Genomic DNA, 27,829 nt, shown 5'->3' with positions numbered 1-27,829 from the left:
GCAGGACCTGGGGTAGTTTGGTTCTTCCAATCAAGATGCCACCCCATAACCAGACGTGGGGAAAATTTACATCTTTAAGTTTAGATACACATTACATTGTGTGACAATACAATATTTTTGCCTGCAAATTCAATATTTAAAATCAGTGTCCAGCATGCTCTACTGTTTCCAAAATAGTATGACAAACTGCAGCTGCTTTGGGTCAATGTCACCTATCCTGTGGCCCTCAGCACATGCCAGAAGATGCAACACTTGCAGAGATGAGACAGAATTGCAGAAGTTCAGATGCTCTTGCTGGGGAGGGGGGTTCTGGAGATTGCTCAGCCCCATCTCCAAACCATTGCAGGTTCGCTGCCAACACCTCAGTAGGTCACCCCAAAGGCTTCAGGAATGGTGATCCCACAGACTTTGGAAGTTACCTGCTCCATCCCAAATAAAGAAATTTCTATTAACATCTGAGAGCAGTAAGGCAAGACCTACGCACACAGCTGGGGAAATAATACTAAAAATGAACATCTCATGATCAGCCTGATTTTTCATTTCAGCAGGTGGTTCACATCACAAACTCAAACAACAGTTTGGTAGCTATTGACTTTTTTTCCTAAGGCTGGGCAGTCTATTGGCTTACACAGGCTGAGAAATGGCCCAAAATGGCCTGAAAAAATTCCATACACTATTTCATCCTGTTTTAAAAAGTATTTTCTCCATCAGGTAACATAACTTATGATTAAGGCAAAGATTTGTTAAGGCAGCAAGTCAGTATTGCCTCGAGACCACAGAATTGTTGAAAATGGTTGTTTTAACAGGGATTCAAAGTGGTTTTGCATCATTTGGAATTTATAAATCGGCTGCTCGTTTTCAAAAAATGAACTGGCCACATAATTCCCACCAAGTATAGCTTCTAGCAACAGTGCTACGAAGAAAACACCAACGTTTGCAAACCCAATAAAAACATGGTATATGTGGTAGTAACTACAACCAAAGAAAGCTCGAGAACATCCTCTAAAAACATTCCAAGCATCTTTCTTTTTCATGCCATGAGAGATGATTTTTTCTATTTCTTCTGAGGCTCTGCTGTTTTCCTTGCAATTCCTATGAGAATTGTGACCTCACGAAGAAAAACAACAAGGACAGAATTAGCCTGTACTTATATATTAATAGCTTTACCTCCAGCAGTAGTAGATACAATTCTGAGTCAAAAATCCTAATCTGTGAGTGTTTGGATAGCAGTGCTCCTGCAAAGTTGTGGTAGCAAGAATCATGATAGAAGGGTGGATTGTGGTTCCCGATTGCTGCGCTTATTAAGGATTGGATCTAAAAATTAAGCGCCTACTCCAAAACCCATGAAATCCAAGATGATCCTTTCACATTCCCTGGATTTTTAATTTTTTTTTTTTTTTTTTTAATCAAACCTTAAACACACACTAGAGTCACAGCACGGCGGGAGGCGCTGAAACGGAATGCAAGACAGCAAACCTCTTCCAACATAAGCTTTCACAGTGGCGTTAGCTAATGGGGTGGTGCTGGCCCAGGAGAACTAGATGTCAACAAGTCCCCGTCCCCACCACTGCCATGCCCTGCCAAGGTCAGTCCAGCAGGTGACCAATCCTTGTCCCCATCCTACCTGGGGAGATGTCCGCTCCCACCGCCCCTCTAAAACACCCTTCCTGGGCTGCCAGAGCGAGCCTCCACCCCAAGGGCCTGCAAGGCAGTGAAAACCGATATGAACCGAACGGCAAAACCAATATTTGGCCAGGCCGACGGGGGACTATCGATTCTTTTCTCATGATATCCGTGTCTCCTGCACTTCCTGCTACTCTGGGGCACTGGAAACCCAAGTCCCTGCTAGACCAAGGGTGGCCAGGCTTTGACTCTGCAACATCTGTACCTCACAAGAAGTTCACGTGTGGTCTCCCAGGCTGATGCTCATCTACATGAGTGGCAGCAGGGCTGTGCTGGCACAGGGGCTGGGGGGAAGGAGACCAGCAGGAGCCGTGAGGGCAACGTCACCAGGTCAGTGCAGGAGAGAACCACACAGAGCTGCTGCCACCTCCTGCCTCTGCCCAATTCCTCACAGCCTTGGGGCTAAGTCAAGGTTTTAATACCTAATTTTTTCCACTCAATCCCTTGCATCTATTTTCTTCAGTCTTTGTTGTCATCTGTCACAAAAGTCTCATTGTCCTTGATGGAGGTCCACACAATATGACTCTTATATGCAGATCCAATAATCGTTGCACTCAGTACACATCCTATACCCATGTCCAGGTGAAGGTTGAATACACACCTCATCATCACTCCAGATTTCCAGTTTCTTCCCACCAACAGCCTTATCACAGGGAGCCAGGCATGGTACATCATAATGGCCAGAAATGGAGATAGCAGATCCAAGGGGAAATAAAACTACCTACTGTGATCAACCATAATCACTTTAGCATCTCAAACTCTGGCAGTTCTTTTCCAGAAAGGTACCTGTTTTAAGGCTCTTCCTCTAAGAAAGCGACATTTTTCCTAAAAGTTACCTGAGATGAAGTTTGCCAAACCACACACAGCACTGCTTGGTGCCTCAGTTTGCCCAGTTGCAAAATCTTTCAGTAACTGTGGAGAGAGCCCAGGGATATAAGAAGAGCACCAGGAAGGTTTTCTCCACTTTCATCAAAACATTTTGCTGTCAGGTTTAAAAGCTGTAGTGTTTGCAGCAGAAATGTTGCTTCTAGCCAAAGCTTACAGAAACTCGTCTTGAACTCCAGCATGCAGAGAGACCTGTGAAACTTCCAACTTCTACCCAAGAAAGAGGCAGTGAAATGACACATACCTACTCTCTCTGAACAGAAGAGTAGATACAATCAACAAAACACCACAAGCTTTTCTCTCCAAGGATATGCAGAGTGGGATCTCCTACACTGCCGTGTTCACCCAAGATTGGAACATGCAAGAAAACCAGAGCTCCTCAGCTGTCTTCACATCATTCCTGCTGATTCCTTGTCTGGCTCAGACTGCAGATACAGAAAGCACTGAGTGCTATTCATCCACACCACCCAGGTACAAGGAAAATAGTCCTGCTAGAACTGGCTTTTGTCTCCATTCACCTCCAAACACATCCCCAAGCTTTGCAGTTTCTTGGCCTCACTCAAACTGCCTCTGCCCTCAGCAGTTCCTCAGTCAGAAGAGCGCAAAGGAGGAAGAAAAAAGCCTAGACCCAGCCTTTGCCAAAGCACAATGAGAGAAAGATGTAGGAAAGCAAAGGTCACTGTTCTGGGCAAAATGCACTGATGCAGTAAGAGCCTTGCCTAGGAAAAGCACAACTGCAATGGCACGCTGCTGAGGGCACCAGGTGGCACTCAGATGCTGTGGTGCCAAGGACAAAGTGACCCAGCTCACAGCTCTGCCTGCCCTGAGAGTAAATGAAATCACCATGCACCTGAATGAGAGCTGCTCTCCTCAGCTCTCACAGGAGCATCCAGCACCAGGAACACATTTCACAGGTTGCATCTGGCAAAAAGTGCCTCACAAGGATTTTGGAAAGTCTATAGAGAAAGCACTCAGCCCTCAAAAAGACAAATATACAATGGAGTTGGCTAGGTGGTGGTTGCCCTTGTTAAACTTTGTGGAAAAACAAAACTTGTGCAAACCGAATTCCCTTGCTAACCTCTTCCCCTTGTTGAAATATTAAACAAAAATAACTTTGCTTTTTATCTCTGAGCCAGCGGGACAAATTCATCATTAATGGACCTTCTGCGAAGTCAACAGGGATCTATCTGAGATGAAGAAACGAATTTGACCTGTTGCGTCCTGTGTCCTTATGTTCTAGATAATAACCAAGTTGTACAGACTTAATCAAAGGAATCTTAAAACCTGGCCAAAATGGCTTGATTCTCTCCCCTCCCCTCCCCCCAGTGTTGCTATCTGTACTTTCATATTGCTTTCTTTTTAAGCAACTTTTGAAAATTGGTATTTTCAGCTTATTTAATCACTTTTGTTTTTTGAATCAGAAGACCTTCAAAATTAATTACTTCATAACATTTTCTTTAAAATGCTCTCAAAGCTTTCATCAAATGCTCACAAAAGCAGCATTGTGGGTGTTCTTAAGTACACGCATTGGTTAGCACGGCTCCAGCCAAATGATGCCTTATTTCACCCAGGGCTCTCCCTGGAAATCACAGGGGCTGAAGCACAGCAAGGGCAAAGGGCCCAGCTGAGCACACCCTCACAGCAAGGCAGGACACAAGGAATTCAGAATCTCTCCTGGAGGAGCACAAAGATGATGAAAGAGCAGCCAGCAAGACCACTGTTGGGTGGAAGATGTGTTCTGTGCTTGGCATACCAGCTGGCGAGGGCCTTGCCTGCACAAACACGTCACTGGGGTGAAGTAGGGTGTCAGGGTAAAGCAGAGGATAATAAAATCACTTTAGATTTATTCCTCTAAATTGGAAACTTCATGCTTACACCTGACTAAATCATCAGCCTGAAACTTTAGCTCGACTCCCACAGAAAAAGTATGAAACCTTATCCCATCTTTGTTTAACAAAGGCCAATCAAGCTTGTCTAATGAATTCTGCAGATGGAGGCAACAGGACATGTTTGGCCTATTTAATTCTGTGGGTTTCATCAAACCCACCTCACCATGCCCATCTTTAGGTGGCAGAGGAGCCCAGTGGGGACATGTCAGCCCTCACAGCTCTCCACAAGGCAGGCACAGGTTGCAGATTTCACAAACCCCATTGTCACTGAGGCAATGGTGTGGGCAGCCTGGGTAACAGCAACGCTCAGTGGGCAGATGGGACAGGGATCTGCCAGACTCTCTGCTTGCAAAGTGCAAAACGATGATTTTTTTGAAGGGGAAAAAAAAAGAAAAAGCCCAGCATAAGGAGCTGGTTAAAAAACAATAAATCAGTGGTGAAATGTGGATAACAACCTTCTCTGTAAAATCAACATGGATTGTGTTCCTGCAGAGAGCTGTCTGACAGGCTGGTTGAAGCCTGACTGCTTGCAGCCAGATTTTTTTTCCCCCCTTAAAAACAGGCTGGAGGAGTATCTTGGATCAGAGGGAGGCAAGGAGGTCTCTTCCTTTCATACACAGTTCTGCTGTGTTAGAAAATCAATAAGCAAGGTCCCGACCTCAGCATAACTTCAGGCATCATTCACAACTCCTCCAGAGCATGTTCTGCCCCTGCTTCCCTTCCAAAGGCACTCACCAGAGAGAGTAGAGGCAGGAAGGTGAAGTCCAACACCTTGCCCAAGCCCCAAAGCACGCCAGTCAGGTAAGAGTCCAACCCCAGGATGAGGGCAGCTGCAGGGAGTTGGGGTCAGCTGAGGTACAGCCCAGCCCCACAGGAAGCATGGGGGAGAGAAACCATATGGAGCACAGAAGTGCTATGGATTAATATGCAAATTCCCACTTTATTTTTTACACCAGAAGGGAGGTTATCAAAAATAAAGCATGTGTTCTTTCTCTCCCTTCTTGCTTTAATGCATTGTTTTCTGTTAAATCTCCTGTTTTTAAATTAAAAAAAAAAAAAAAGTCACTTTGCCACACGTTTTGCCTCTAGTAGACTCCTCAGGCTGGCTAAATTGGGTGATTAAAATATAGGAAGGCCTCCAGATTCCCCTCAGGACTGTTTTTAATATCTGTAAAACTGCCACTTTGTCTTGCCAAGGTAAACACCATCGCATGCAGTTCAAAGGTGAGCAAGCCTAAATGTTTCCCTTTGCCTGAAAGGAATCTGCCTGGGGACCTGCGGGCCGTGCCGGAGGGGGACGCGCCGAGCCCAGCCGCAGCGCGGTGGCCGGAGAGGCATCTGTGTACACAACGCTAACTTCTCCCACACAAATACTAAAAATTTCTCATTAAAAATTATTGCTGTGTCAACATGCAAGGCCACCAGCCCCCAATCTGGAAAAAGCGTTCTGTTTTTTTTCTTCCCCTTTGCTGGGAAAGCAGCGGAGGAGAAAGGGATGGGACGTGAGATCGGAGTCATCTGCTGCTGACTTTGGATCCCTGCGCTCTCTCTTGTCACTCAAGTTGAGATTTCCAACTGTTCCACTTCATCTATTTTCGTTCCTTGCTACCCAGATTTTCCCCCCCTCGCCTCCTTTGCTCCCTATCATGGAGCTTTATATGTACCTCACATGGCCCCGCCACTTGGCATTACTTTAAATGGAAATGCAATTTCAAGCCATCTTGTTGTCGTAGTGGCTGCAGCGCCTTTGGAGCAAAAAGATTTGCTGTTATCCAGACAAATCTACACAGATGCAGCTGTAAATCCGAACGTGCTCTACCCATCCATGATAGCTTCCACGGGTGGCCAGGAATTCATAGCAAAACAGCACGAGGACCAAGCATTTGATCAGAGCCAGCAAGACAAAGTTTCACATCCAAACTCCACCAAAGGCGACTCTGACCAGCCCCACAACATCGGGCACTTTGCTCTGACGCACCAAAAGAAAGTTTCAAAACACACTTTATCATCAGGCAGTGAGAAGGATGGAAAGATACCCCGGGGAATGAAAACATGGGATGGGGCGGAGAGGGCAGGGTGCCAGTAGTGTGCTGTGCAAGCAGCTGCCCTGCCTGGAGCATCCAGCCCAGGGGAGGGCTCGGCAGCAGCTCTCAGTGCCCCACTCTCCAGCACAATGCTGCGATGCATGCAGGTTTGTGCCGAGCCGACATGAAATACAGCAACATGCAATTAACCTGATGTAATGCTATATATCAATAAGTTAAAAAAACCAACAGCTTGCTTTGAGGTCAGGCACCCACACACACAACTCAAACAGTGGAGACCTAATCCAAATTTATTGGAGTTTGTAACAGCTGGACTTATGCCTCTAATACCTTTTAAGTGCCTCTTTTAACAGTGAACTGAGTGTGTCTTTCATTAAGGTGGAGTTGAAAGTATGTTAAGTTCATAAGCATGAAAATAGCCATTTAGTTCTCTTGGAGATTAATTCTGCCTTCAGTTTACTCTCATCGAACCCCATTAATGTCTGGGATTCTGTCTTTTGTGTCCCATTTGCATAAGCTCTGTTTATTGTAAGGCCTCTTGATAATATAGAAGCATTAAAATATTTCTTTCCCAAAATCTATAGGCATTAATCTTGGAATTCTCCTAATGTCCTCAATTTGCCATCAAATCCCACAACAGAAACAAATGTGCTTTCTAATCAGCAATCTTTTCTCACTTATAGGCCCCGATCCAACGAGCTTTTAAGCAAACAATTTACTTTAAGCAATGAGTAGTCATCCTGGAACCAATGGAACAGCTCGTGTGTTATGATGGATTGGGGCCACAGAAAATTGCCTTGATGAAAATGTCAATGCTCCCAAGAGCTGGTGAAAATATATTTTTATTATAAACACACAGAGGAACTGTTTTGATCTGAACATTATGGGGAACAAGCTTTGAACCAATGCTTTTTCACGGTCAGACCTAAACAGAAATTGAACACCGCCAGGCTTGGATGACAGTTTAAAAAGGCAGCCCAGAGCCAGATTGATGTTTGTATATAATGAAATTTAGTATTGATGTGATATGGACACTGTCCAGCCTCTAAAACTTGTTAAGGCAATGCATAGAATACGAGGAAAAGATAAAAATCAAAGGAGCATGGGGAAAGTAATTCTCAACACTAAGAGGAAATATTGTTTTGAAGAGCTATTTTGCTGCAAACATTCTGAAGATAAGCTGCAGCCAGATGTAAAATACAGAAGTGACTGTGATGTGCAAGCACCATGCACAACCATCTATCACATGCAAGCTTAAGTCAGCAAATCAAAGCCGAGCCATTAAACAGATGTGAGGCTCACAATTAGAGCCTTTACACAAACATCACTTTGCCCCTGTACCAGTAGATTCCCAGGGCAACAGGAACAGAGCTGAGGGCATCCCCACCTGCCCTGCCTGCAGGTGACTTTGGACAGCACTGTTCCAAAGCAGTCCTGCTCACCAAGACCTGATGGACAACACAGATGTGCTTCACTTTTCAAGTTGACATTTCACACGTGGATTTCAATGCCCACATCCAGGAAGGTGCTGAGCCAAAGTGAGGAACCTCATCGGAAATGAAAATATGCAAATCCTAGAAATACAAGGCAGATAGCATTTTGAGCCAGGTCGCTTGTACCTCCCCATAGATGCAGATCCCTGCTGTAAACTGGCCAAAAGTGGCTTAAGGTAACATGGACTCGTTGCTTTTTTTTTTGAGGATAGGGAACAGGGCAAGACAGGCTGTGGCTTGATCCAGCTAAAAGCACAGTAGTTGTGCACAAAGCAGCAGCAGTCCCTGCACCCACAGCACCCTGCATTAGCCAGTTCCTCCACACCAGAGATCTGTCTGGTTTTCCGCTCTCTGCAGGGAAAACACTCATTTTGCTAGGTGCCATCTGTGACTCTGCACTGAAGTGCTGCTGGGCCAGGGGAAAAAAGGCAGAGAGCCAGAGAGGAGCGGGCAGTGCATCAGCCACAGAGCCACGTCCCAGCTGCAAATCAATTGTGCCCACGGGTTGTCGGGCTGCAGAGGCCAAGGAGGGAGTTTGTTTTGCTTCGCTTTTCTTAGTAAACCACAAGCCTATTTCCTAGCATGTTATCCTGGGAATGACAGGCAGGGCCAGGGCTGCCGGGTGCCTGGGAAGAGGCTGCCAAGTCCTGAGGATCACCATTGCTAATTGGCTCTTCTGAAACGAGCGTGACAGAGCCACATTTTCTCACCCGCGGGTTTCAGGGTTATATTTAACCAGCCGAGGCAGAATTAAATGTCAGCAGGGCTGGAAGGGGAAAAAAAAAAAAAAGAAAAAAAAAACAAAAACAACAACAAACAACAACAAACAAAGTGAGAACTTGTCATTAAGCCGGGGGGGTTCAGTGCTAAGCACGCTGCAGCCGATGCCCATGATCAGGGCTGGCAGGCTTGGGCAACCCTGACAGTGTGAAGGGACGAAGGGATTCAGCCCTTTAAAAACCAAATACTTCAGCTGCAGACAATTTATTTTGAGTTTTAAGGAACACAGCACACTGGATAGGGAAGATACAGGTGCTGGGGACAATTACCCCTTACTGCTTTCTCTGCTGGATGAGACAGGGACAGAAACCTCCCCCAAAACTCCTGGGGTCACTACAAGACCCCAATCTCTTTGAGGATGCTTAAAAACCATTTGGATACAACAAAGGAGATTTTTGCTCTCTGCCAAGCCAGAATGCCAGACACTTGCAGAGGAGAGACAAGGCAGCAAGGTACAAAGACTGCACTGATTGCTCCTCACTTGCTTTGCAGAGGAGTAAAAAGAACTATCACCGTGCTGTCCTGTCTTTGCATTACAAGTTTTCATTACTCTCCTTCTCTCCACCAGAAAAATATCTAGTCCAGGTAGCCTTTTTTTCTTATTTGGCAACAGAAGGAGGAAATGTCAAATCTTAGAAAAGCAAAATTCCTCCAGGAAACCAAAAGCATTATTTCCAAATGTAAGACTTTGCTTTCCAGTTTGAAGCAAAGTATTCCAGAACTAGCTGCTTTCCCGAGTTTAAAATCTTGCTTTTTCAAGTCAAGATGGACATTGTAAATGGAATCATTTGTTTTGAGACAGTTTAACCCTCTTCAGAGACATATTATTTGGCACTACTGAGTCAGAACTCCTTACTCAGGGTGAGCCAGTTATTTTGGCTTTTTCATCTTAACTGCAGACCAAAAAATCCTGAAAACCCAACAAGACGTTGACACATCCAAATTTCCTTCAGGCTGGCAGGTCTGTCTTCAAACCATCCCTTCTTAGATGAAGTTGGAAATATTAAGCTTGAGCTCATACGTCTACAGATTTATTTTCTTTAGCTCCCATCTTTAAAATCTGGAGCCCATAAATAGGCTGGGTTTTTTCCTCCAGACTGCAACGCAGCCTTTCAAACCGAACATTTGTAATTGTCACAGCTGTAATAAGTACAACGTTGCTTCAAAGGGATTACATTGGACTGTGGTTTCCAGTATTGCCTCGTTGTCTGTTGTGAAATCTCCTCACCATAAATTAACTTTATTCTATTATCTTTCTGATACAATCTGCTTTCTGACAGATCGTTTGTATCTCAGCTCATTCCTGTTCCTTATTGACAGCTCAGAGCACTGCTGAAGAGATAGGAGTTATTAATGTTGACAAGGTTTGTAACAGAATATCTTTTATCCAGCAATGTATCCTTCGCAGTGTTTTGATTCCCCCTTCCCTGGCTACTTCAAGAAGCAAAACAAAAAAAAAAAAAAGTCAAATAAGCCATACAGCTAGACTTTCCTGGAACCCTTTTCAGCTCTTTCTGGAACATCTTTCTACATCCACTGAGGATGTTATGGTATAAGATGTTATTCATATTGGACAAAACTACTAAAACAATAACATACTGAAGGTTAAATACAGTGCAATCCTGTTGGAAATCCAAGCACTGAATCCAACAGTTCATATTTTTGCAAAGTGATGTAAGCCTCTAATGCCAACCAAGAGAAGCAGGGAAGAAAATGAGCAGCATGCCTTGAGCCAGCCTTCAGATGACACCTCCCCACTCACCACAGAATAGGAGAGGGGAAAAAAAACAGGTACAAAGAAATTCAGTCCATCAAGTCAGAGGTACTTGGCTGGGTTACTGATGATTACACACTTATCAGATTCCTACAGGCCTGACAGGGAGTTGAACAAGTCTTCTCCACCCCACTGCACCGCTATCCTCAAAAACCACCCTTCCACTCTACGTGATTAATTCTGACCTTACATGTCTATTAAGCATCTTCCTGAAAACATTGAAATTGCACAAGGAACACAAGAGAAGAATTAACCTGTCACACCTTTCCCTCTGCACCTTCTCTGCAGGAGCAAATATATTCCAGGTGCAACTTGAGGAGCAGTGACTGCAGATATACCAGGGACAAAGGATAAAACACCTCTAAATCAGTGTAATTCTCTATTCAGGTTCCCCTGCAGAAGTATTTTACAGCCACCTTGGGTTCACGCTGCACGAGATACCAGGATTTAGTGACAGATTTAAGGAAATCTGACTTCTAACGAATAGGAAAAGGCATGTGTAGGGAGCACAGCCCCCTTCAAACTCCCATGGTTTCCAATCTTTCATGGTGCTTTGCACTGAGGCTGCCAGAGGCAGCAGAGACATCAGATGTCCACAATTAGCTCAGATAGTCCCAGAATAAAGCAGGAACTACTCCTGCATCCAGACTAAAAGCCACATCTCCAGCTGAAGGATGATATTTTCCCATTGGTCCTGTACCAAGCAAACCATTGGGAATGCAGCATTCCTGACAGCACAACAGGAGATGACAGACAGTGTTTTCCCCAGATCTGCTTGTTTGCTTTGACCAGCTTCCACCTCCTTATCTTACTTCCCAAACCATCAGGCCCTATTTCTTGGTATCTTTAGCAGTAGGCTCTTAAAGCTCAGGCAACTTGCCTTCCAGTAAAGTCAATAGTACCTTTTCCCAATTATCTGGAGCTCTCAAGAGTCCTCTGCTATTACTGGAGTGGTTTTCATTAATGGCACTAGTTCCAGGCTGCAGGAGGATGGAGTTCAACACAGAAGTTGAACAGTTCTGGACAGACTGAATGAGAAACCCTGTAACACAGCTAGAAGTACCCACAGGGTAACGTATAACTTTACTGTCAAGCCCTGAAATAACATGACCAGCTAATGAAATAACAAAATAAACTTTGTTTTAATTAAAATTAAGAACATTTTATCTCTCTCATTTTAGTCTTAAACGGGGGCAGTTCAAAAGTCACGATGGAACAAATGGAAAAAAAAGTCATTTGCGAAGCAAAGGGCAACGCAACCAGGTAAGGACTGACCTGTGCCACAAACTGCTGGCACAATCTGTTTGAGAGCAGCCTGGAGCAGATGTAGGTGAAGTAAATCCCTAAAGAAACAAACCAAAAAAGTCATCCTCCTGACTCCACTCCCAGATTCAGACAGAGGGGAAGAGATGCTGCCATTCTAAGAGGTCTCTGCAGTCAAAGCCACAGGGCATGAGCTTCTCAAAGCCATCTGGACCTAAGAATGACAAGATATATCATTCACCTTGACCTTTAACTGACCAATCAGGAGAGGCAGCACACCACCACAGCCAGGCTGGATAGGGCAGTGCAGGAGTCTGCAGGACATCTGACCCTTACTGCACTAACCAACAGCAGCCTTTCCAACTGCACAAGCCACCACAGGCTCTGCTTTGTTGCTTGCGCATGGGGACAGTAGCTTTACTCTCCACAGGGGTCTTTACTCGTGACAAGTTGTCTTCACCCATCAGCAGCAGCCTGCTGCCTGGCACTGCTCCCAGTGTGCCAGCAGCAAACAATGCACCCTTGAAGCTGCCACCCATGAAGGCAAGCCCAGCCCCCTGATGTGCTCACACTGCCTTCTGCCAGCTCAGTGCTGTATGTGCCCAGCTCACAGAATCATTAAAGTTGGAAGAGGCCACCACGATCACCTAGTCTAACCATCAACTCATCCCCACCATGGCCATCAACCACATCCCTCATGCTATGAGGAAAGCAGGTAGGGTGAACCTGACCCCCTGCTCCTCATCTGATGCTCCACACCATCCAAACCCACTCAGTGCATGATTTCGCTGCTCCTTACTTAATAGTGTAAAAAGCCAAACACCATTTCACAGCAATCCTTACTATTCTTGTCTTTCCTGCTCTTTATCCTACACTGGATTGTTCCTTAACCATTCTCAGAAGCCTTGGAAGCACGCTACAAGAGAGACACTGTTGTGCTACTCGCTCCTACCATGGCTACTCAGCACAGCAATAAGCCTGACCTGAAACAACCTATTGGAACAAGGGCTGTTATAGAAGCACTATGCACACAAGAGAGAAGAGGGAGAGCTGGTACAAATATTTGTCAGCTTTCCTTTCATACATATACACACAGAAACGCTCTGGCAAAAGGTGTTGGTGCAAAAAATATTCCATGTTTGTGTTTTAATGAACAATGGAGGTATGCAGAGAGCTAGACCATATGATCAGTGTCCAGAAATTACCAAGGGAAACAAAGCCTCTTGGTTGAGATCCCAGTTTTCTCTCAGAAGGCCTCCAACAAGTTTTCAACAGTTTCAATAGAAGCTTTTTAAAAACCAGTTTGATATCTAGTCCTGCTGCAAAGGAGACTTGAGGAACTTTCTAGTCTTTTAACACATCATGTATACATCATCAGTATATCCCCCCCCCAAAGGCATGGATGAATGCATCTACACAGGATGCTCACTTGCTCTGAAAGGGATCCAGAATATGGCAAGCCTTTTGTGGTCAAGAATTTAATTAAGTTTGAGATCTCTTTGATCTGCTCATCGGATCAAAGAAGGCTGCTCCACCATTGCATCCAGAAGTCAAAACTTCCCAGTTACAGTGCAGCTTGTCAATATCCAAGCAGGACTGAGGCACAAAGCTACGGTAAGTTTTTTGTGCCAGACTCAACATTACAGATCAATTCTTTCAACAGGATCTAATCTCCAGACAACCTGAAATACCACACAAAGCAAATGAAGGAAATTTACTTTAAGTGACCATGGTAGGTGTCCCAAACTCTAATTTTCTTTGATGCTGTGGCCACACTGTTTCCAAGCAAGAACAACTCAAAATTGCTTGCACATATTACAATCGTATCTAGAGACTGTGCAAAGTATGTGCTGCCCATGACAAATATTAGATGTCCATTAAGAAGACAGACATCCAAAGGCAGAGTAGGAAAGATTAGGGGAAGTAAAGCAAAAGGAAAAAGGCAGAGGACTGGGAAAGAAAGCCCCAGAAGCAAATAAGCAAATTCAAGACATCAGGAAATAAGAAGCAATATAAAAATAATAGAAGAGGTCAATCACCAGTGATATGGTTCATTAATCAAAACCTGCGTATCTTAAACAATCTTAAACTTATTCAATCCAATAACAGCAACAATTCTCATTATACACTTACTATAGGGAAGTATTATTTCAGCGTTGGCTTACAAATTGTCCCTTTCTCAAACTCATCACAATCTTAATACAAGTAAATCTCTGTGCATGAAATATGAGCCACTGGCAGCTCTAAGACTTGCTTTTCATCCTAAGCCTAATGGGCAAAGCACTGTGATTTCATTTCACAAGCTTTTCCAGCTGAGCTCAGAGTCGACCACTTGCCAGAGCTTGACTCCTGCAAACAGCCTCACGGAGCCGCTGAACGCACAGATCCAAATCCATCAGTGGTGCAACTCCACATAACCCGAAAGTTTAGGCCAGAGATCAATTTGTTCCAAAGCATTAAAAGAAAGATACATCTTTTGAAGCTGGTGATTACAGGACATTGTCATAACACTTAAGAAATTATGGTATGATAATTAAAAGCTGTCAAAAATATATGTATAAACCTGCCCATTCTTCACTTGGATGTGCTCAAGAAGCCAAGAAGCTCATTTACAACAAGGGAAACCTCACCAGAGCTCTGCAGCTCCACAGAAATGCGGAATGGCTCTCCAGCCCAGTGGGACACGCTCTCAAGTGGAAGCTACGCTTCTTCCCATCACCAGCACAACATTCCTGGTCCCTCAGTAGAGCTTAGCAGTGTTCCCAGGTTCAGCCAATGAACAAAAACATGTAGTTCTCATTTTAAACAGCATCAGGTCTTGGTGACCCTCTCCAAGAACAGAGAATTTATAACAAAAAGGACCTAGACAAGCTAACTTTTGCAAAAATAGGCAAAGACCCCGTAGAACATTACAGATGCTGGGGTTCCCTGTAACCAAGAGAAATGAGATGCCACATCTCATTTAAAGGTATTTGCTACTGTGTTTAAACCATTGCCAAGATGAAGTACAGACATCTACTGAAAGATTAGAAGCTAGTATAGGCTATAAGATAGAACAAGTCAGGCACTGGATCCCAGCACTAGCTTTCCTTCTACTGAATACATGCTTACAGAGATGTCAGACTTCCAACCACTTTCCCATTCCAAGGGCATTTTCAACTTTTGGGAAGTCTCTCCCTACAACACGACAGAGACAAAGCTCCAGCAGGAGAGACAGGTCCTCATTCCCTCCGTGGGAATGCCAGAAAGCAGGTCCTGGTCCCATGGTGATCACAGCCAGTGGTCTGCAAACTCCATGTAACCCAGTAGAAACCTACAGCCCTCCCAGAAAGAGGTTTGGAGCCCCAGCCACATCTCAATTTTATGCATTAACCAAAAGGCTTCTGGGGGAGTCATTCCTTCCAGAAATCACAAGGAACACAAAATTTACTTTAAAAGCTTCATTGCTGACAGAGCTGTAATTCCCAAACAGGGATAGGGGGACAACAGCAAGGAAATGGATTGTCAAAGAACTCTCATAGTACTTTAAGTGCTTTGTTGGATCTGGATGCAAAGGAATTAAAGAAATGATGAAAAGCAAGGACAACACTACAAAACATATTAGAATAATTTCAAACCTTGGCAAACGCATTTTGGTTCCCATTGCTTTGATAATATATCATAAAGTGTCAGTGAAAGCATTGTACTATAGCCTGTACAAATAATATCTTGCAAAGAAATCTCATCACTGCATCACTATTTAACTGCACTACAACAACTAGCTGCAAGAAAACATGAACTGACAGCAAGCTAAGTGCACTAACTGGGACATGAGGAGGTGCTGGACTGCTCAGCAGAGCAGTAACTACTAAAATTCCAGTCATTCAGTTTACACTCTGAAACTCATAGGCAGGAAATGTCCAGTTACTGTAAGAACTTTTTCACAGTGCTCAAGATTATACTCACTTGTTTCATTTTAAGCTGATCACGCAGAACATTCAGAAGGTCTAGGGAAACAAGTAATACTTGTTTTCAGAAGAGCTACATGGAGAATTCATTGACTCTCCCCATAGGTAGCTCTTCAGTTATTCACATTTTAGCAGAGAGCTGGAGGTAGCTAGCATTCAAAAGCAGCATGAATTTTGGCTACGTCTCTAGAAAGCTAAATAAGGGGAGGAGTTACATCTCAATTTTAATCAGATCAAAACCAACACAAGGGGAGAAAACGTAAGACTTCAATGAGAGGGAGCAATTCTGACACCAATGCTTCATCTCAGATGGTCTCAGTCGAAAGAGCAATGTTAACAACCGCATCAGATTTCCTGTTTGCTCTGCAGTAATCATTAATGGGGTAAACCTAGGAGAGGATGGACATTGCTTCCTTCATCCTTTGAACCCTGAGTTGCCAAGACAGCTCTGAATCCTAGCTTAAGCTGCCCTGCTTTCCAATTGCCTTACATGGAGATGCTGAGCTCCATACTCAGAGGAAATCCTGCAGAGGTAGAGAAAGGTCATATTGTGATAAGGTAGAGGCAGTCTGTGAGCAGAGCCAGGAGGGCTGTGGGAAGCATTGGGATAGAGGCACTAGCAGCTCCACCCACAGCCACTCAGGGATGCTCAAGGGCAGAACCAGTGGAAGGGTAGCTGTCCCTCTCCACTTGCATCCCCCCCATACAGCAAACTGCGTAGTGCCACAGTCAGTCACAACACAAATAGAAGTAAATATTCAACTTATCCCAGCAAGGAATAAAGTGAAAAATACCCTCAACTTTGGGAAATTATATACCAGTTATGCCTTCCTCTTTGTTTCATCTATATTTGTAATCTTGTTCTTGAAGTGGCAGAAGACAAAAGTAACAGCAAGCTGCACATTTTACAAATATCCACTGAACTCAGCAGCAGGCTGTGAATGTCCTTAGAGCGTTCTAAACTTAGGACCTGAAACAATTCCCACTGGAACCTTTCCATTTATTCAACAGTGGATGTATTGGGATGGACAGTGCAAGGATGAGTAAAGGAAGGCAGCTGCCAGCTGGAGTTGCTTTCCCAGCTCATCCACAAAGTCACAGCCCAATAACCCCTTCATCTCCCCATAACCGTCCCCTATTCATCCCATCTTTGAGATGAATCTTCAGCCATTTTAGCTGTTGCAGCTCTTCCCAAGATTCAATCTTTTGAAAAAGGGATTTTCTCCTCCTCAGATCTCACAGGCCAGAAATGAAGCCTGGGAAAGGGAACAATTTGGAAAGGTGTAAATAATTAAGAGCTGGGCATGTAGGTTGTGTGGGCTTTGCCAGAACCAGATTGCCCAGGCTCTAACCACATTCCGTTTGCATCCCAAATTCCTGAAAAAAACCTCTTTACTTCTCCAGGATGCTCTGAGATGGAAGGTGAGAGGCAGCTAAGCGTTAACAGCTTGTTCTATGGGATCAGGGCCTCCATCGAGGTCAACGAGGCTCTTTATTCCTGGAACAGCTCCAGCCCTGGCCGCCCTTGAAACCCGGGAACATAGCCACCTTCGCCCCACCTTCCTTAGCTGTGCCAAGCCCAGACTGGCCACCACCCAGATATGGGGCCACCAATTCTCATTTTTTATATAGAATTAGGGAAAGAGAGAAGAGAGAAATGAAGACATGGGAATGTCAGGTGGCTCTGCCAAGGCCACATGGCACACCAGTGGCAGAGCTGGCACCGCACACATGAGTGCCTGTTTTCTACGCCAGTGCTAAAGCATCCAGACCACCCTGCTTCCTCTAAGACCACACTGCCTCTGTGAAATGTGTGGAAATTCACAGGCATTTTCCCTGATTTTTACAGGGATTTTTTTGTTGTTGTTGTTGTTCCACACTTGGCTTACAGCTGTTTGCCAAAATCAAGTTGCTGAGGTGTTTCTATCTCTTTAAAACTTCATAAACAGACAGTTGGACAAAAAAACATCAGTGCATCACAGCTGTGGTGGGGGATTTTGTTTAGCCGTGGTGGGCTAGAAAGAAGAAACCCAAGCCGAGGCACAGCCCCAACCCCCTGCCCTCCCAGGCTGGGACTCACAGCCACACAGCAGGCACCACTCCTTGCCCCATCTCTTCGCATGAGATGCACCATGGAACCAGGTGTGTCTCCAGGCCTTCCCAACAATGCCATAGCATTTTGCCACTGCCCCCATTGTTTTCCTTTAGAATTAAGGAATAAAACTCAGACATTTCAGTCCCGATTCCAGTTCCAGCCGACAGATGCTATTTGCTGTGTTTCAACAGCATCTCAATGCTTCCCATTGAACCCATGGATCTTCCCTACTCACCAACCCCCCAGGGCACATCAGGTGCATCGGCAAAACATGAAAAAGACATCCAGACTTAACCCCAAGCACAGGCGATATCACAAGCAAAGTACATGGAGAAGATGTAACTATTTTTAATTCTTCGAGGAAAAAAAAGAAAAATAAGCATTCTATTTCTCTGCAACCCAACCACATTCTGCAACTTGCCACTGGGGGTCTGCACAGCAAACAAAAGGTTAAACAAACAAACCCCAAGCAATGTCTCAAGCTTGCCAGATGCAAAAATGCTTTCAGGCAGCGACATTTCTCCTTCACCAGCTGTAGGTTCATATTTTTATCGTCCGATTGCAAAAATAATAAGAAAAAAGCAGGGGGGAGAAGGGAAAAAGCAAACATTCAGCACTCACAACTGGTTGGGAAATGGACTGGAAGGCTGTGTGTGTACACGTTTCTCTCTGGCAAAGCTGGCTGGTATGCGTAAGGTCCCAAAAACCTGTCCTGACATCGGCAGAAGTGTGACCAGCAATACCTCTCCCATGCTGGTTCATGCATTTTCTCCTATCTCACTTCATCTCTCACTAAGCTCGAGTGAGGCCGCGCTATTGCAGATTTATCGCCATCTGAAAAACATTAAATATCTCAGGGTTTCAAATATTTGCAGACAGCTGAAGAAGTGGCTGTGATGGAACTGTCTCTTTCTGGCATAAAGCTATCAATTTTCCATGAAAGCTGAGGCCCAGATTTTTTTTATTTTATTTTTTACCTCTGGTAAAACACTGTAACAAACGACTTATTCCCCTTTTAGCAAAGACAAGGGAAGCAAACAGTCATTATTACCAAATGCGTGCACGCACAAGTAACTAAGGGAAAATAAATCCCATTTGAAGGTTAATTAACTAAGGCAGGGTCACAGCTTGACAATCTGCCCTCAGCAAAGGGGAAGCACAACATCGCCGGCTCTACGAAGCAGAGCTGTAATGAATTGTGACTTGGGGCTTGTCTATGCATGGAAATCACCATGCAGCAAGTTAGGGGCTGAATTTATAGCGCTTGCTCTGCATTTATGGCATTAGACTCTTTGTAGGACTAATTAGGGGCTAGCTTACTCCATTTACCTCATGACGAATGTTACTTTGCACAGAAGCCCCATCAAGAACTTGCTTTTTGCCAGCACCTCCAGCTTTGCATGGCAACTAGCAAGACCAAACTTGTGAGCGAGGGAGAGACTGGGGGAAATTCTCAGCGCTGGCACATTCTCAAGGGCCTCAAAAGCCCCCAGGTTTGGACAGAAACAAGTGTGCAACAGTGGTTACATCTGGGCTTGAGTGAAAGCTGAGGCTGAGTTCGTGGAGAAGACTGGTTGCATTTGTCCTCCCAGCACCCTGTTCAGTGTGCTTCCCAACCCAGCCCTGCCCAGGCACCTGTTGCAGCCTTTTATGCTCAACAGAGCAGGAAAATTCACAGCAGTTTGACCAAGGAGGCTGCAAACAGTCAGAGAAGTGGTGGAGGAGAGCAGAGCTGAGCACACCATAGTTCTCCTCTACCTGCTTTCTAAAGAGGACCACCTGGCTCACTTCCATTTTGCCTGGCTCCTTGGCTGAGCTGAAGGGCACCAAGCCAACACAAGGCCATCTCAGAACCAAATATACACACCTACCACCAAGTCTTAGAGGGTGGTAGCAATACCACCAATATCCAATACGAAGTTTCTCAAATCACAACTTACTTAGCAAAGCATGCCTACATTTACAGATTATTTCTCCACTTATCAGGGAAGATGGCTGAGTTTCAAGGGATATATGCAAAGTGCAAAACCTGTTTCCTTTCCAGTAGGGTCCTTCATACTGAAATAGGCCACCCAGTTGGGGATGCAACATGCAGTGGGCTAAAAGCTCCCCCTTTTGGGGATAGCCCTTTGGAGACAGCTCCAGTACAGGGAGGTGGTGTCTGGCAGACACTTGTCTGTGTTAAACCCAAGATTAGCCATCATTTCTGCTCTTATCTCTCATCTGCCCCTGGAGATAATGAAAGGGGATCACTATTAACACTGAATTACACTCCACCCCTTGGGACCTGAAAAACTGCTGCAGCAGACAGGAGGTAGCAGACTTCCATTTGCCAATTTATCTCATTTTTTTTATTTTCCTCCTCCCAAACCTGATCATTTCACAAAGCTTCCAAGATATCTGCTTTACTGAAAGGAAGTGCTTAAAGCCAACTCAGCCACGAAGTGAGCTCTGCTGAAAGCTCAAGTCAACTGCTGAAAAGAAAGCGTTCTCCCCAGCGGCCCAGAACCTGAAAGGAGATAAAACCATCAGAAAAGAAACTGCTGAAATGAAAAACAGGAACAGAAGCAACAAAAAGACAGACCTGATCCCAAGAGGCACTAAGCAAAACATATGGAAATCTCAGCTGAGCTGTCAGGAGATGCACTCCTACCCCGTGCCTGAGAACATGCTCTGAGTACCTTGTAGCAGTCCCTCAATACAGAGCATCCCAACCAACATGCCTACATATATGCATAAGTAGGCGTCTACTATTCATTTGTGTTTCATCTAAAACTGCCTTTCCTCTCACCAACTACTCTGTCTCAGCACTGGAAGATCAAGCATCCAAAACTTTCACAGTGACTGCATTTAACTCCAGCCCTGGCCAACTCCCTATGAAACAGATACAAGACAATCTTCCATCATAACCCATCAGATGAAACCTTTCACCAAGATGCACTATAAATTTAGAAGAAACACCAGTGGAAAGGTAATCCATGAGACTTTAGTTTTAATTCTAATGGTCTATTTCCAAGTAGAGATTCACATTCACCTCTGGATATAGATTACAACCCCTTGAATATGTAGATGGCCCCATCTCCACAAAGCACCTTGAGTGTAAATAGGTATAAAGCTACATGCTCTGCAGGCTGGTCCCATGATGTCACTGCCCACTGATGTGTGCATAGTGTCATATGTTTACCTACTAAAATATAAATAATATTTTATGTAGGAGTCCATTTATGAAGTGGTGTTTATGCAGAAATGGAAGAGACTTTTGTACAAGAGAGGGGAAAGTTAAAAGGGCTGCATTGCTGTGCTGATTTACAGGCTGACTGACTTAATTAGTATTTGAATATGATTATTTTGGGGGTTGTGGGTGGTCATTCACAAGGGAATGCCAATACCTTCATTGGAAGGCTTTTCAAATGTTTTATACGCTCATATAATTTTGTATTAAGCTTAAATACTCGAAACTGCCAAAACACCAAAACATCCTTTCTAGGAACATTTATATTGCACCTCTGTACAAAATACCACGAAAATGGGGAAAAAGAATTTATTCCTCAATCTGAAAGGTCAAGGCTGATACAGCCATTACTCAGACACACAGTCTGGGGGAGCAAAGAGGTTCAGCAGCCTCCACCACCACAAGAAGGAACATGGCCTTCATTGATGCCATCCCACCCTCTCACACCCCCACCCTCCTCATATTTCTATGCTGTGTGCGCTCATATAGTCTCATTCTTATTTTAAGAGCATTAATATATACATTTGAAAACCCAAACCATTAAAAAGCAGTTGGCTCAGACTTTTACTGGAACACGTGCACAAATATGTTGTTTGGATATTTTTACGGCCATTAACTTTTCCATATATAACCCAGACCTCCCATTAGGTGTTGTGAACTGGATCGCCTCTTTACTTGCCAAGTTATATTTCAATTAAATTAAAGTCACCTTTGGTCCTAATGAACCCTTGTTGTTTGCCTAATGCCATGATTAATTCCAGCTGCAAGAAGTGGTATTGGCCTGGGTGGGTACTGTGCTGAAGATGCTGTTTCTCCTCTGAGATTTATGGGTGCTGGAGAAGGCTTCATAACTCATTCCTGAGTATATTATGATCCAGGCTGTAAACAGACTTGATTTGTGCCCTCAAAAAGATGGTTACAATAGGAAATACTCCTGCACTTGCCTGCAGCCTGGGATGTTATGAACTAGGAATCTCCTTAAGAGTGTTCCTGCAGTTAGAAAGTTAACATTTATTTGAACGCTGATGCCCATCACTTATCTTGCAGAACTCAGCAGACAGAGAGATGGCCCCAAAACCTTGAACAGTCACATGGTGATAATAGCAAAACCAGAAGGGATGGCAGCCTCCATCCATACCCTACAGAAGTAAAGGATTAACTTGGACCTTTCTACAACACTAAACCAACGGAACCCAAAAGAGAAAGGCATACAGAGATCATATTTTTTCCATGCTCTGAAGTGTTGGACTCTGATTCCAGGGCTTAAGATTTATTCTCAACCAAGGAATGACTACCTAACATTGAAAAGCAGCCCTGGAAGCAAAGTCATGGGCCACTCCAGATTTCTCACACGTACATCTAGCCATTAAGAGATGCAGAATAGAACTGCTCTCAATATCCATGACTCATGATTCAGTGTCATTAGGATGGTCTTAGAGATCTTCAGGAGATGCAAACATGAGAAAGATAGCTGTAATCTAGAAGCCACCAATGGCACACAGTCTCAGCTTTGCCAGAAGGGTGCTGCATCCAGATTTCTGGTGCCCCAGCACTTCATCTTTCTGAATAACTTCCTACAGGGTTAAGGCTTCCATGATCAGACACTGATGAGCCTGTCCTTCACAGCGATCTAGTCACCCTTCCACTAAAACTTACAATCATTTCATCAAAAGGCAGAGTTTCACCATCTTGTTACCTGCGGTGTAGCAAAGGCAGGTGCTTGCTGTGGCACAGCACTATGCTGGAGGACTTTTATCAGCTCTGCAAACAGTACCTGAATTCTGACTATACCATTGCATGAGATTCCGTTAGCCCAGAAAATAAAGCACAGTTCAGAGCAGAATAAGAAGAGACTTCACCACAGAAAATTAATAATGAAGAAATAAAACAACCCAACAACAAAACGCTTTAGGATTGTATCTGTGTGAGATGATACTTGCTGCTGACATCCAAAGCAGGATCAATTCTTAGGAAAATCCTCCTAAATTTAAGCCCAGATAGAATAGTTCAAATTGAATTTAATGCAGAGAGAATAAGGCCCAGAATTTGAGTGTCCAGAGTAGACCAGACAAATGTCCATTAGTCCAAGATTCAGAATAGTCTTCATGCAACATTCAATACAAACCCGTCTAAGTGCAATAAAAGTAGTTGTATAATCACCAAAGTCAGTTCCCACGACTTCCCTGGCATCTGCCTCACCTAAACTAGGATTGCATTTGAGCAAGAGCAAAAAAAAAAAAAAACGAGGAAAAAAACAGAGCCAAACCATGGTACATATAACTCTGAAAAAGAAATACAGAGGTTCAATAGGATTCAGACAAACCCAAGAAAAACCATTACAGTGTGGAAAGTATTTGCCATTAAAACATTTTTCATTAAAAGTGGCATTTCTAAACCTTCTAGCCTGCTGAAAAGCAATACCAGCTTCACGTCAGAAAGTCTGTATGAAAAATTTCCATTACTATAATTAACTTCTAAGCTGAGGTTGTATTGTTCCCCTTTTGCAGGGAATCTCAGCAACATTTCCAAGGTTTAAAGGCAGCCAAAAAGGTGTCCCATCCCATTTTCAGGAGAAACTTGTGTTCACAAGGCATCAAGGAGAGCTTTAAGCTACACAGGATTATTCTGTGTTCCTTAATTATTAGTTACAAGTTACTCTGCCCCACTGAAACCATATGAGAATAAATTTGATGCTGGAGCAGCTAGCAAGTGCCCTGTTGGTCAACAGCTGCCACAGGATCACAACAGACTCAGAAGTAATGCAAGAACCAGACCTGCACAGCACGCTGCTCCTCTTGATGCACTTTTGTCTGCAAACTTCATTACTGAATTGCAAAGTGTGATGTGAAAAGCCTACAGAATAGAGAGGCCTCCAGAGGGAAACTGAAAGGATACTCAAGACACTCCAGCAAACCACACACCCCCAGTTTCTAACAGCTTGGTTTCAACCCTGCCGTTTCTCCAGCAGAGACCCTCATTCATGGATTGGTGCCATACAAACCTCTCATGCTAACAAAGCCACGTCAAGCTCATCTTGCTAAGGTGAGCACATTTATAAAGACATTTAACTCTTCTCATCCTTACAAGGTGAGGATAAAAACCCTGATGCAAGCTTTGTTGATTTCTCCATTTCCCCTAGAAATACTGGACACATTTAGATCCCTTGATCTATCATTATTGAACTTCAGACAGAACTACTGTGAATTAGGTGGGAAAGAGGTAGAAGAAGAGAATAAAAAGAAAGCAAGCCTGGTTTCTCTTAAGGGATGTGAACTAATTTCCGTGCCCCACAGACATGAAAATACAGCCAGCTGACCACAGACAGCTCAGAAACAGATGCATCTTGTAGATACTCTTGCCCAGAAAATCATTAGAGATTAGGGAATAAGACACAGCTTGGCACAAGGATATAGAAGATGTAAAGGTTGCAATGATATTTCACTGGACTCATTGTTCAGGAAAGCCTTATTTCTCTTTGCTAAAACAAAATTGCCTTACAGTTCAGGTCAGAAGCAGCCTTACAGTTTAAGCTGGATATTTTCAGAGCAGAGCTCTGGAGCTCACATGCCAAGAGCTGGTCAAGAGATTACAAGGCAGCTGGTTTCATTCCCAGCAGAAGACATCCTGCCTAGATACAAGGCATCATCTCAGCTCTTCCGCTCCAAAACCAAGTGCACCAGAAATGCTCTTGTCCCCACTCTGCCAGACCCCACAACACCAAATCTAATGCTGCCTTCGGAATCAAAGCAAAGCCAACTTAAGCAGTGCCCATTTTTGTGGGCTCTGGTCTCCAGGATCTAGAGCTGAAGTTGCCAAGGATGAATTCTCCTTATAAAAGCCATGTCCTGTTTTGCTTCTGAATCTTGGCCCAGCAAAACTTGATCTTTGGCACATCTCCCCTCTCTCTACCACTTAAATATCACTGACACATGTAATTAACACCAGGTTGAACACAACCACTCCAGCATTTTAAGGAGTCTGGTTTCAGCTCTTTGATTGTGCCAAAGATGAGTAACAGACACCAGGACAGAGCAGGGTCAAGGAATATCTGCTGAAAGTTTTTCGCTCTATCAGTGAGAGATCCACATTTTAATAATTAATTTTAAAAAAAGATTTTAGGACTACTGCCTCTGGTGGTGTACAACCTACTGAGAACACAGGAAAATAGCCTTAAGTGATCTCCCCAGCCATCTAAAACTTAGACCTAAAGCTGAACAGTTAAGATCCCAACAACTCACCAAGGAGATAGATCAGTCAAAGAAATAATCAGATCCCAATTTCTCCCCATGAAATATCTCCATTCCTTCTCAAACCAATGCCAGTACCACATCCAGAGTCCTGGAAAAGCCACCGAGTGATGTTGTCAGACAATGAAGTAACGTAGAGTTCACAACATTATATGCACTCCCCAGTGTTTGGTAGCCCCAGATTGAAACCGTTTTGCTTTCTAAGACACCCAACTCAAAGATCATCTGGTGAAGTTCCCAGCTGATTGGAAAAGCGCATTAGATGACAAGCACAGTTTCTACTCTGCTTACAGTTGAGCCCATTCAGGAGACACTCCTACAAATCACAGAAGCTGCAACACATCCTTCCCTCAAGAAATTTTTCAGCTTAGTTTCACAGAGCTGAAAGACCCAGTTTGTTGAGTTAGTGTTTAATTATTCTTCCAGCTACAGCTGATCTCTACAGCTTGTTCACCACTCTGAGAAACAGCTGTAGCAAATTACCCCCCCCACCCATCCTAGGGCAACATGGTAGAATAGGAAACAAACTCAGACTTCAAAAATGTTTCATGCACTGCTGGAACACATCTTCTCCCACCATAGAAAACTGCAAAGAAATTCAACAAATGTTGCTCAGTAGGTTTATTTCCAGCAAAGCCTCAGATTCTGTTGTTTTAATGATTCCATAAGCTTGCACTACTAAGTGGGGCAATTTAGCAGGCAACATAGTAAACGTATCTAGTCCCTTAGCTCCAGAAAGCCTTTGAATGCCATGACTGAAAGGTCTACACAACAAAATGACACTTATCTGCAGCAAACAATTCACAGCCCAGTAAGTTGCTTGAACAAAAGAAATGCACAAAGAGCTCTTTTAAAACACCAGTGCTAAAAGTAGGGGCAACTGCCATCCACGTCACAACTGTGATCAAATCTAGAGGACACTCATTCATCAAACAGAGAAAACGAGCCCTAAGCAGCATTGCAAAGAACTCAGCCAGATGAAGTTGTGAGACAACACAGGAGAACTAAGGTCAAACAGGAAAACATTGTCACAAGTATTACAGAAAAGCCATGACAGTAAGTATATTGCAACAACTAACTTCAGATTCACCTCTCCAAGAACAGAAATATTTCCTCACTTCTGAATCCATGACAAACAGACATTTTCCCCAAGGTTTCCTGAAGACAACATTGCCCAAGCTGTTCTATCCTTCCTCTCTTGAGCTTAGGACCTAGCTGATGTTACCAGTCACACTTGCCACAAAATGCTGGCTGCTTGCCATAGCTGTTGGAGCTTTTCTTTTACTAACAATAAACCACCCTTACCTTGTAAACCAGGTGTAAGTTATGTCCTGTTTGAACAGGGATCCCACCTGCTGGCAGCCTAGAACCTGGGCAAAAAAAAAAAAAAAAGGGAGTCAAGTTGCAAGCTGCCCAACTGCTCCATTCCACCCACCCTCTGACTACCGAGCTCAGTCACTAACATCTTTCTAAAGAAAGTTCTGGTGGATACATGAAAGATGGACCACCCCAGCAACAGAGGTTAAAAGCTGCAGCCAACGCCTTTGCAAATGGGTAAAGGAATCCAGGGTAGGTTCTTGTCCTTCTCAAATGACATCCCAGATGGATCCTGCTCCTGCAGATGGGGGTTCTTCAGGCTGATTCTATTAGCTAACACCTTTCACCTGGGATACTCATAACTAAGCCTAAAATGGATCTACTGGCAGCGCTCACCCCTTGCTGTCATATTGCTGGCACCTAGCCCTACCCCTGAGCAATAAAGCAGCTAAAAAGAAAAGGAAAATTATGGGATGGACACTAGAAACAGCAATAGACTCCTGCTACAGTTTCAGACCCTTCATTTGCAAATCAGTTCTGGCTGACAGCATGGCAATTGGGCCACAAAAGTCTGCCGTCTCCAAGGAAAGAGACAAATTACAGCCCTGTTCCCATTGCTTACTTTTTTACATTCAGCACTAAAAGCTTTATGCAGACAATGGTTATTTCATCACTGACTCGCAGCACAGGAGGTTTGGAGGTTCATTAGGAGAAAGGAGGCTTGGCTTTTGCTCTGCCTAAGAAAAAAAAGATGAACGTTGGAGCCTTCAGAAAGTAATGGAAAGATCTCTGAGCACACGGGATGAATGCAGTTTAAGACTCTGTAGCAGTTGGACACGTCAACACAATGGGAAAGCATTACAACAAAGGCATGATGATGGAAGGACTAGCACGATACAAAGGTGCTACAAAGAAAGGGAAGAAGACTGCTTACCCATATCAGGTGATTCCAGCTTCACAGAGGAAAGCTTCACCAAGGAAGGATCTCCAAGAAAAGATCCTTCCCCAGTGGCAGTCAGCCCTTAAATGGGATCTAAGAGAGGTGCAGCCAGGCTCCACCCCTTCTGATCACACAGCTGAATTGCCTTCACCTGTGCTCCCAGGGCTGACCCCTGCTCCTTTCCCCAGGTGCTCAATTAGTGGTTCAGGCTGTGACTCAGCAGCTCCCATACAGACTCT

General features: G+C 44.1%; 1 long non-coding RNA gene across 4 annotated transcripts; it reads right to left on the bottom strand.

Annotated features, from left to right (window-relative positions):
- Positions 1 to 27,637, bottom strand: LOC122181511. 4 transcript variants are annotated; one of them, XR_006179452.1, is made up of 4 exons: positions 27,585 to 27,637; positions 27,273 to 27,387; positions 26,639 to 26,703; positions 1 to 419 (listed from the first exon to the last, which is right to left on the bottom strand). It is a non-coding gene; the product is annotated as an uncharacterized LOC122181511 (long non-coding RNA). The 4 variants fall into 4 exon arrangements; XR_006179450.1 differs by lacking the exon at positions 1 to 419 and adding an exon at positions 7,576 to 8,076; XR_006179449.1 differs by lacking the exon at positions 1 to 419 and adding an exon at positions 20,345 to 20,363.
- Positions 27,638 to 27,829: the final 192 nt, after the last annotated feature.

The sequence above is a fragment of the Lagopus leucura genome, unplaced genomic scaffold (assembly GCF_019238085.1).
Source record: "Lagopus leucura isolate 7727_CA_CO unplaced genomic scaffold, USGS_WTPT01 Super-Scaffold_100009, whole genome shotgun sequence".
Lineage (NCBI taxonomy): Eukaryota > Metazoa > Chordata > Aves > Galliformes > Phasianidae > Lagopus > Lagopus leucura.
The sequence above is the reverse complement of the archived record's forward strand: the minus strand, read 5'-3'. Positions and strand labels throughout refer to the sequence as shown.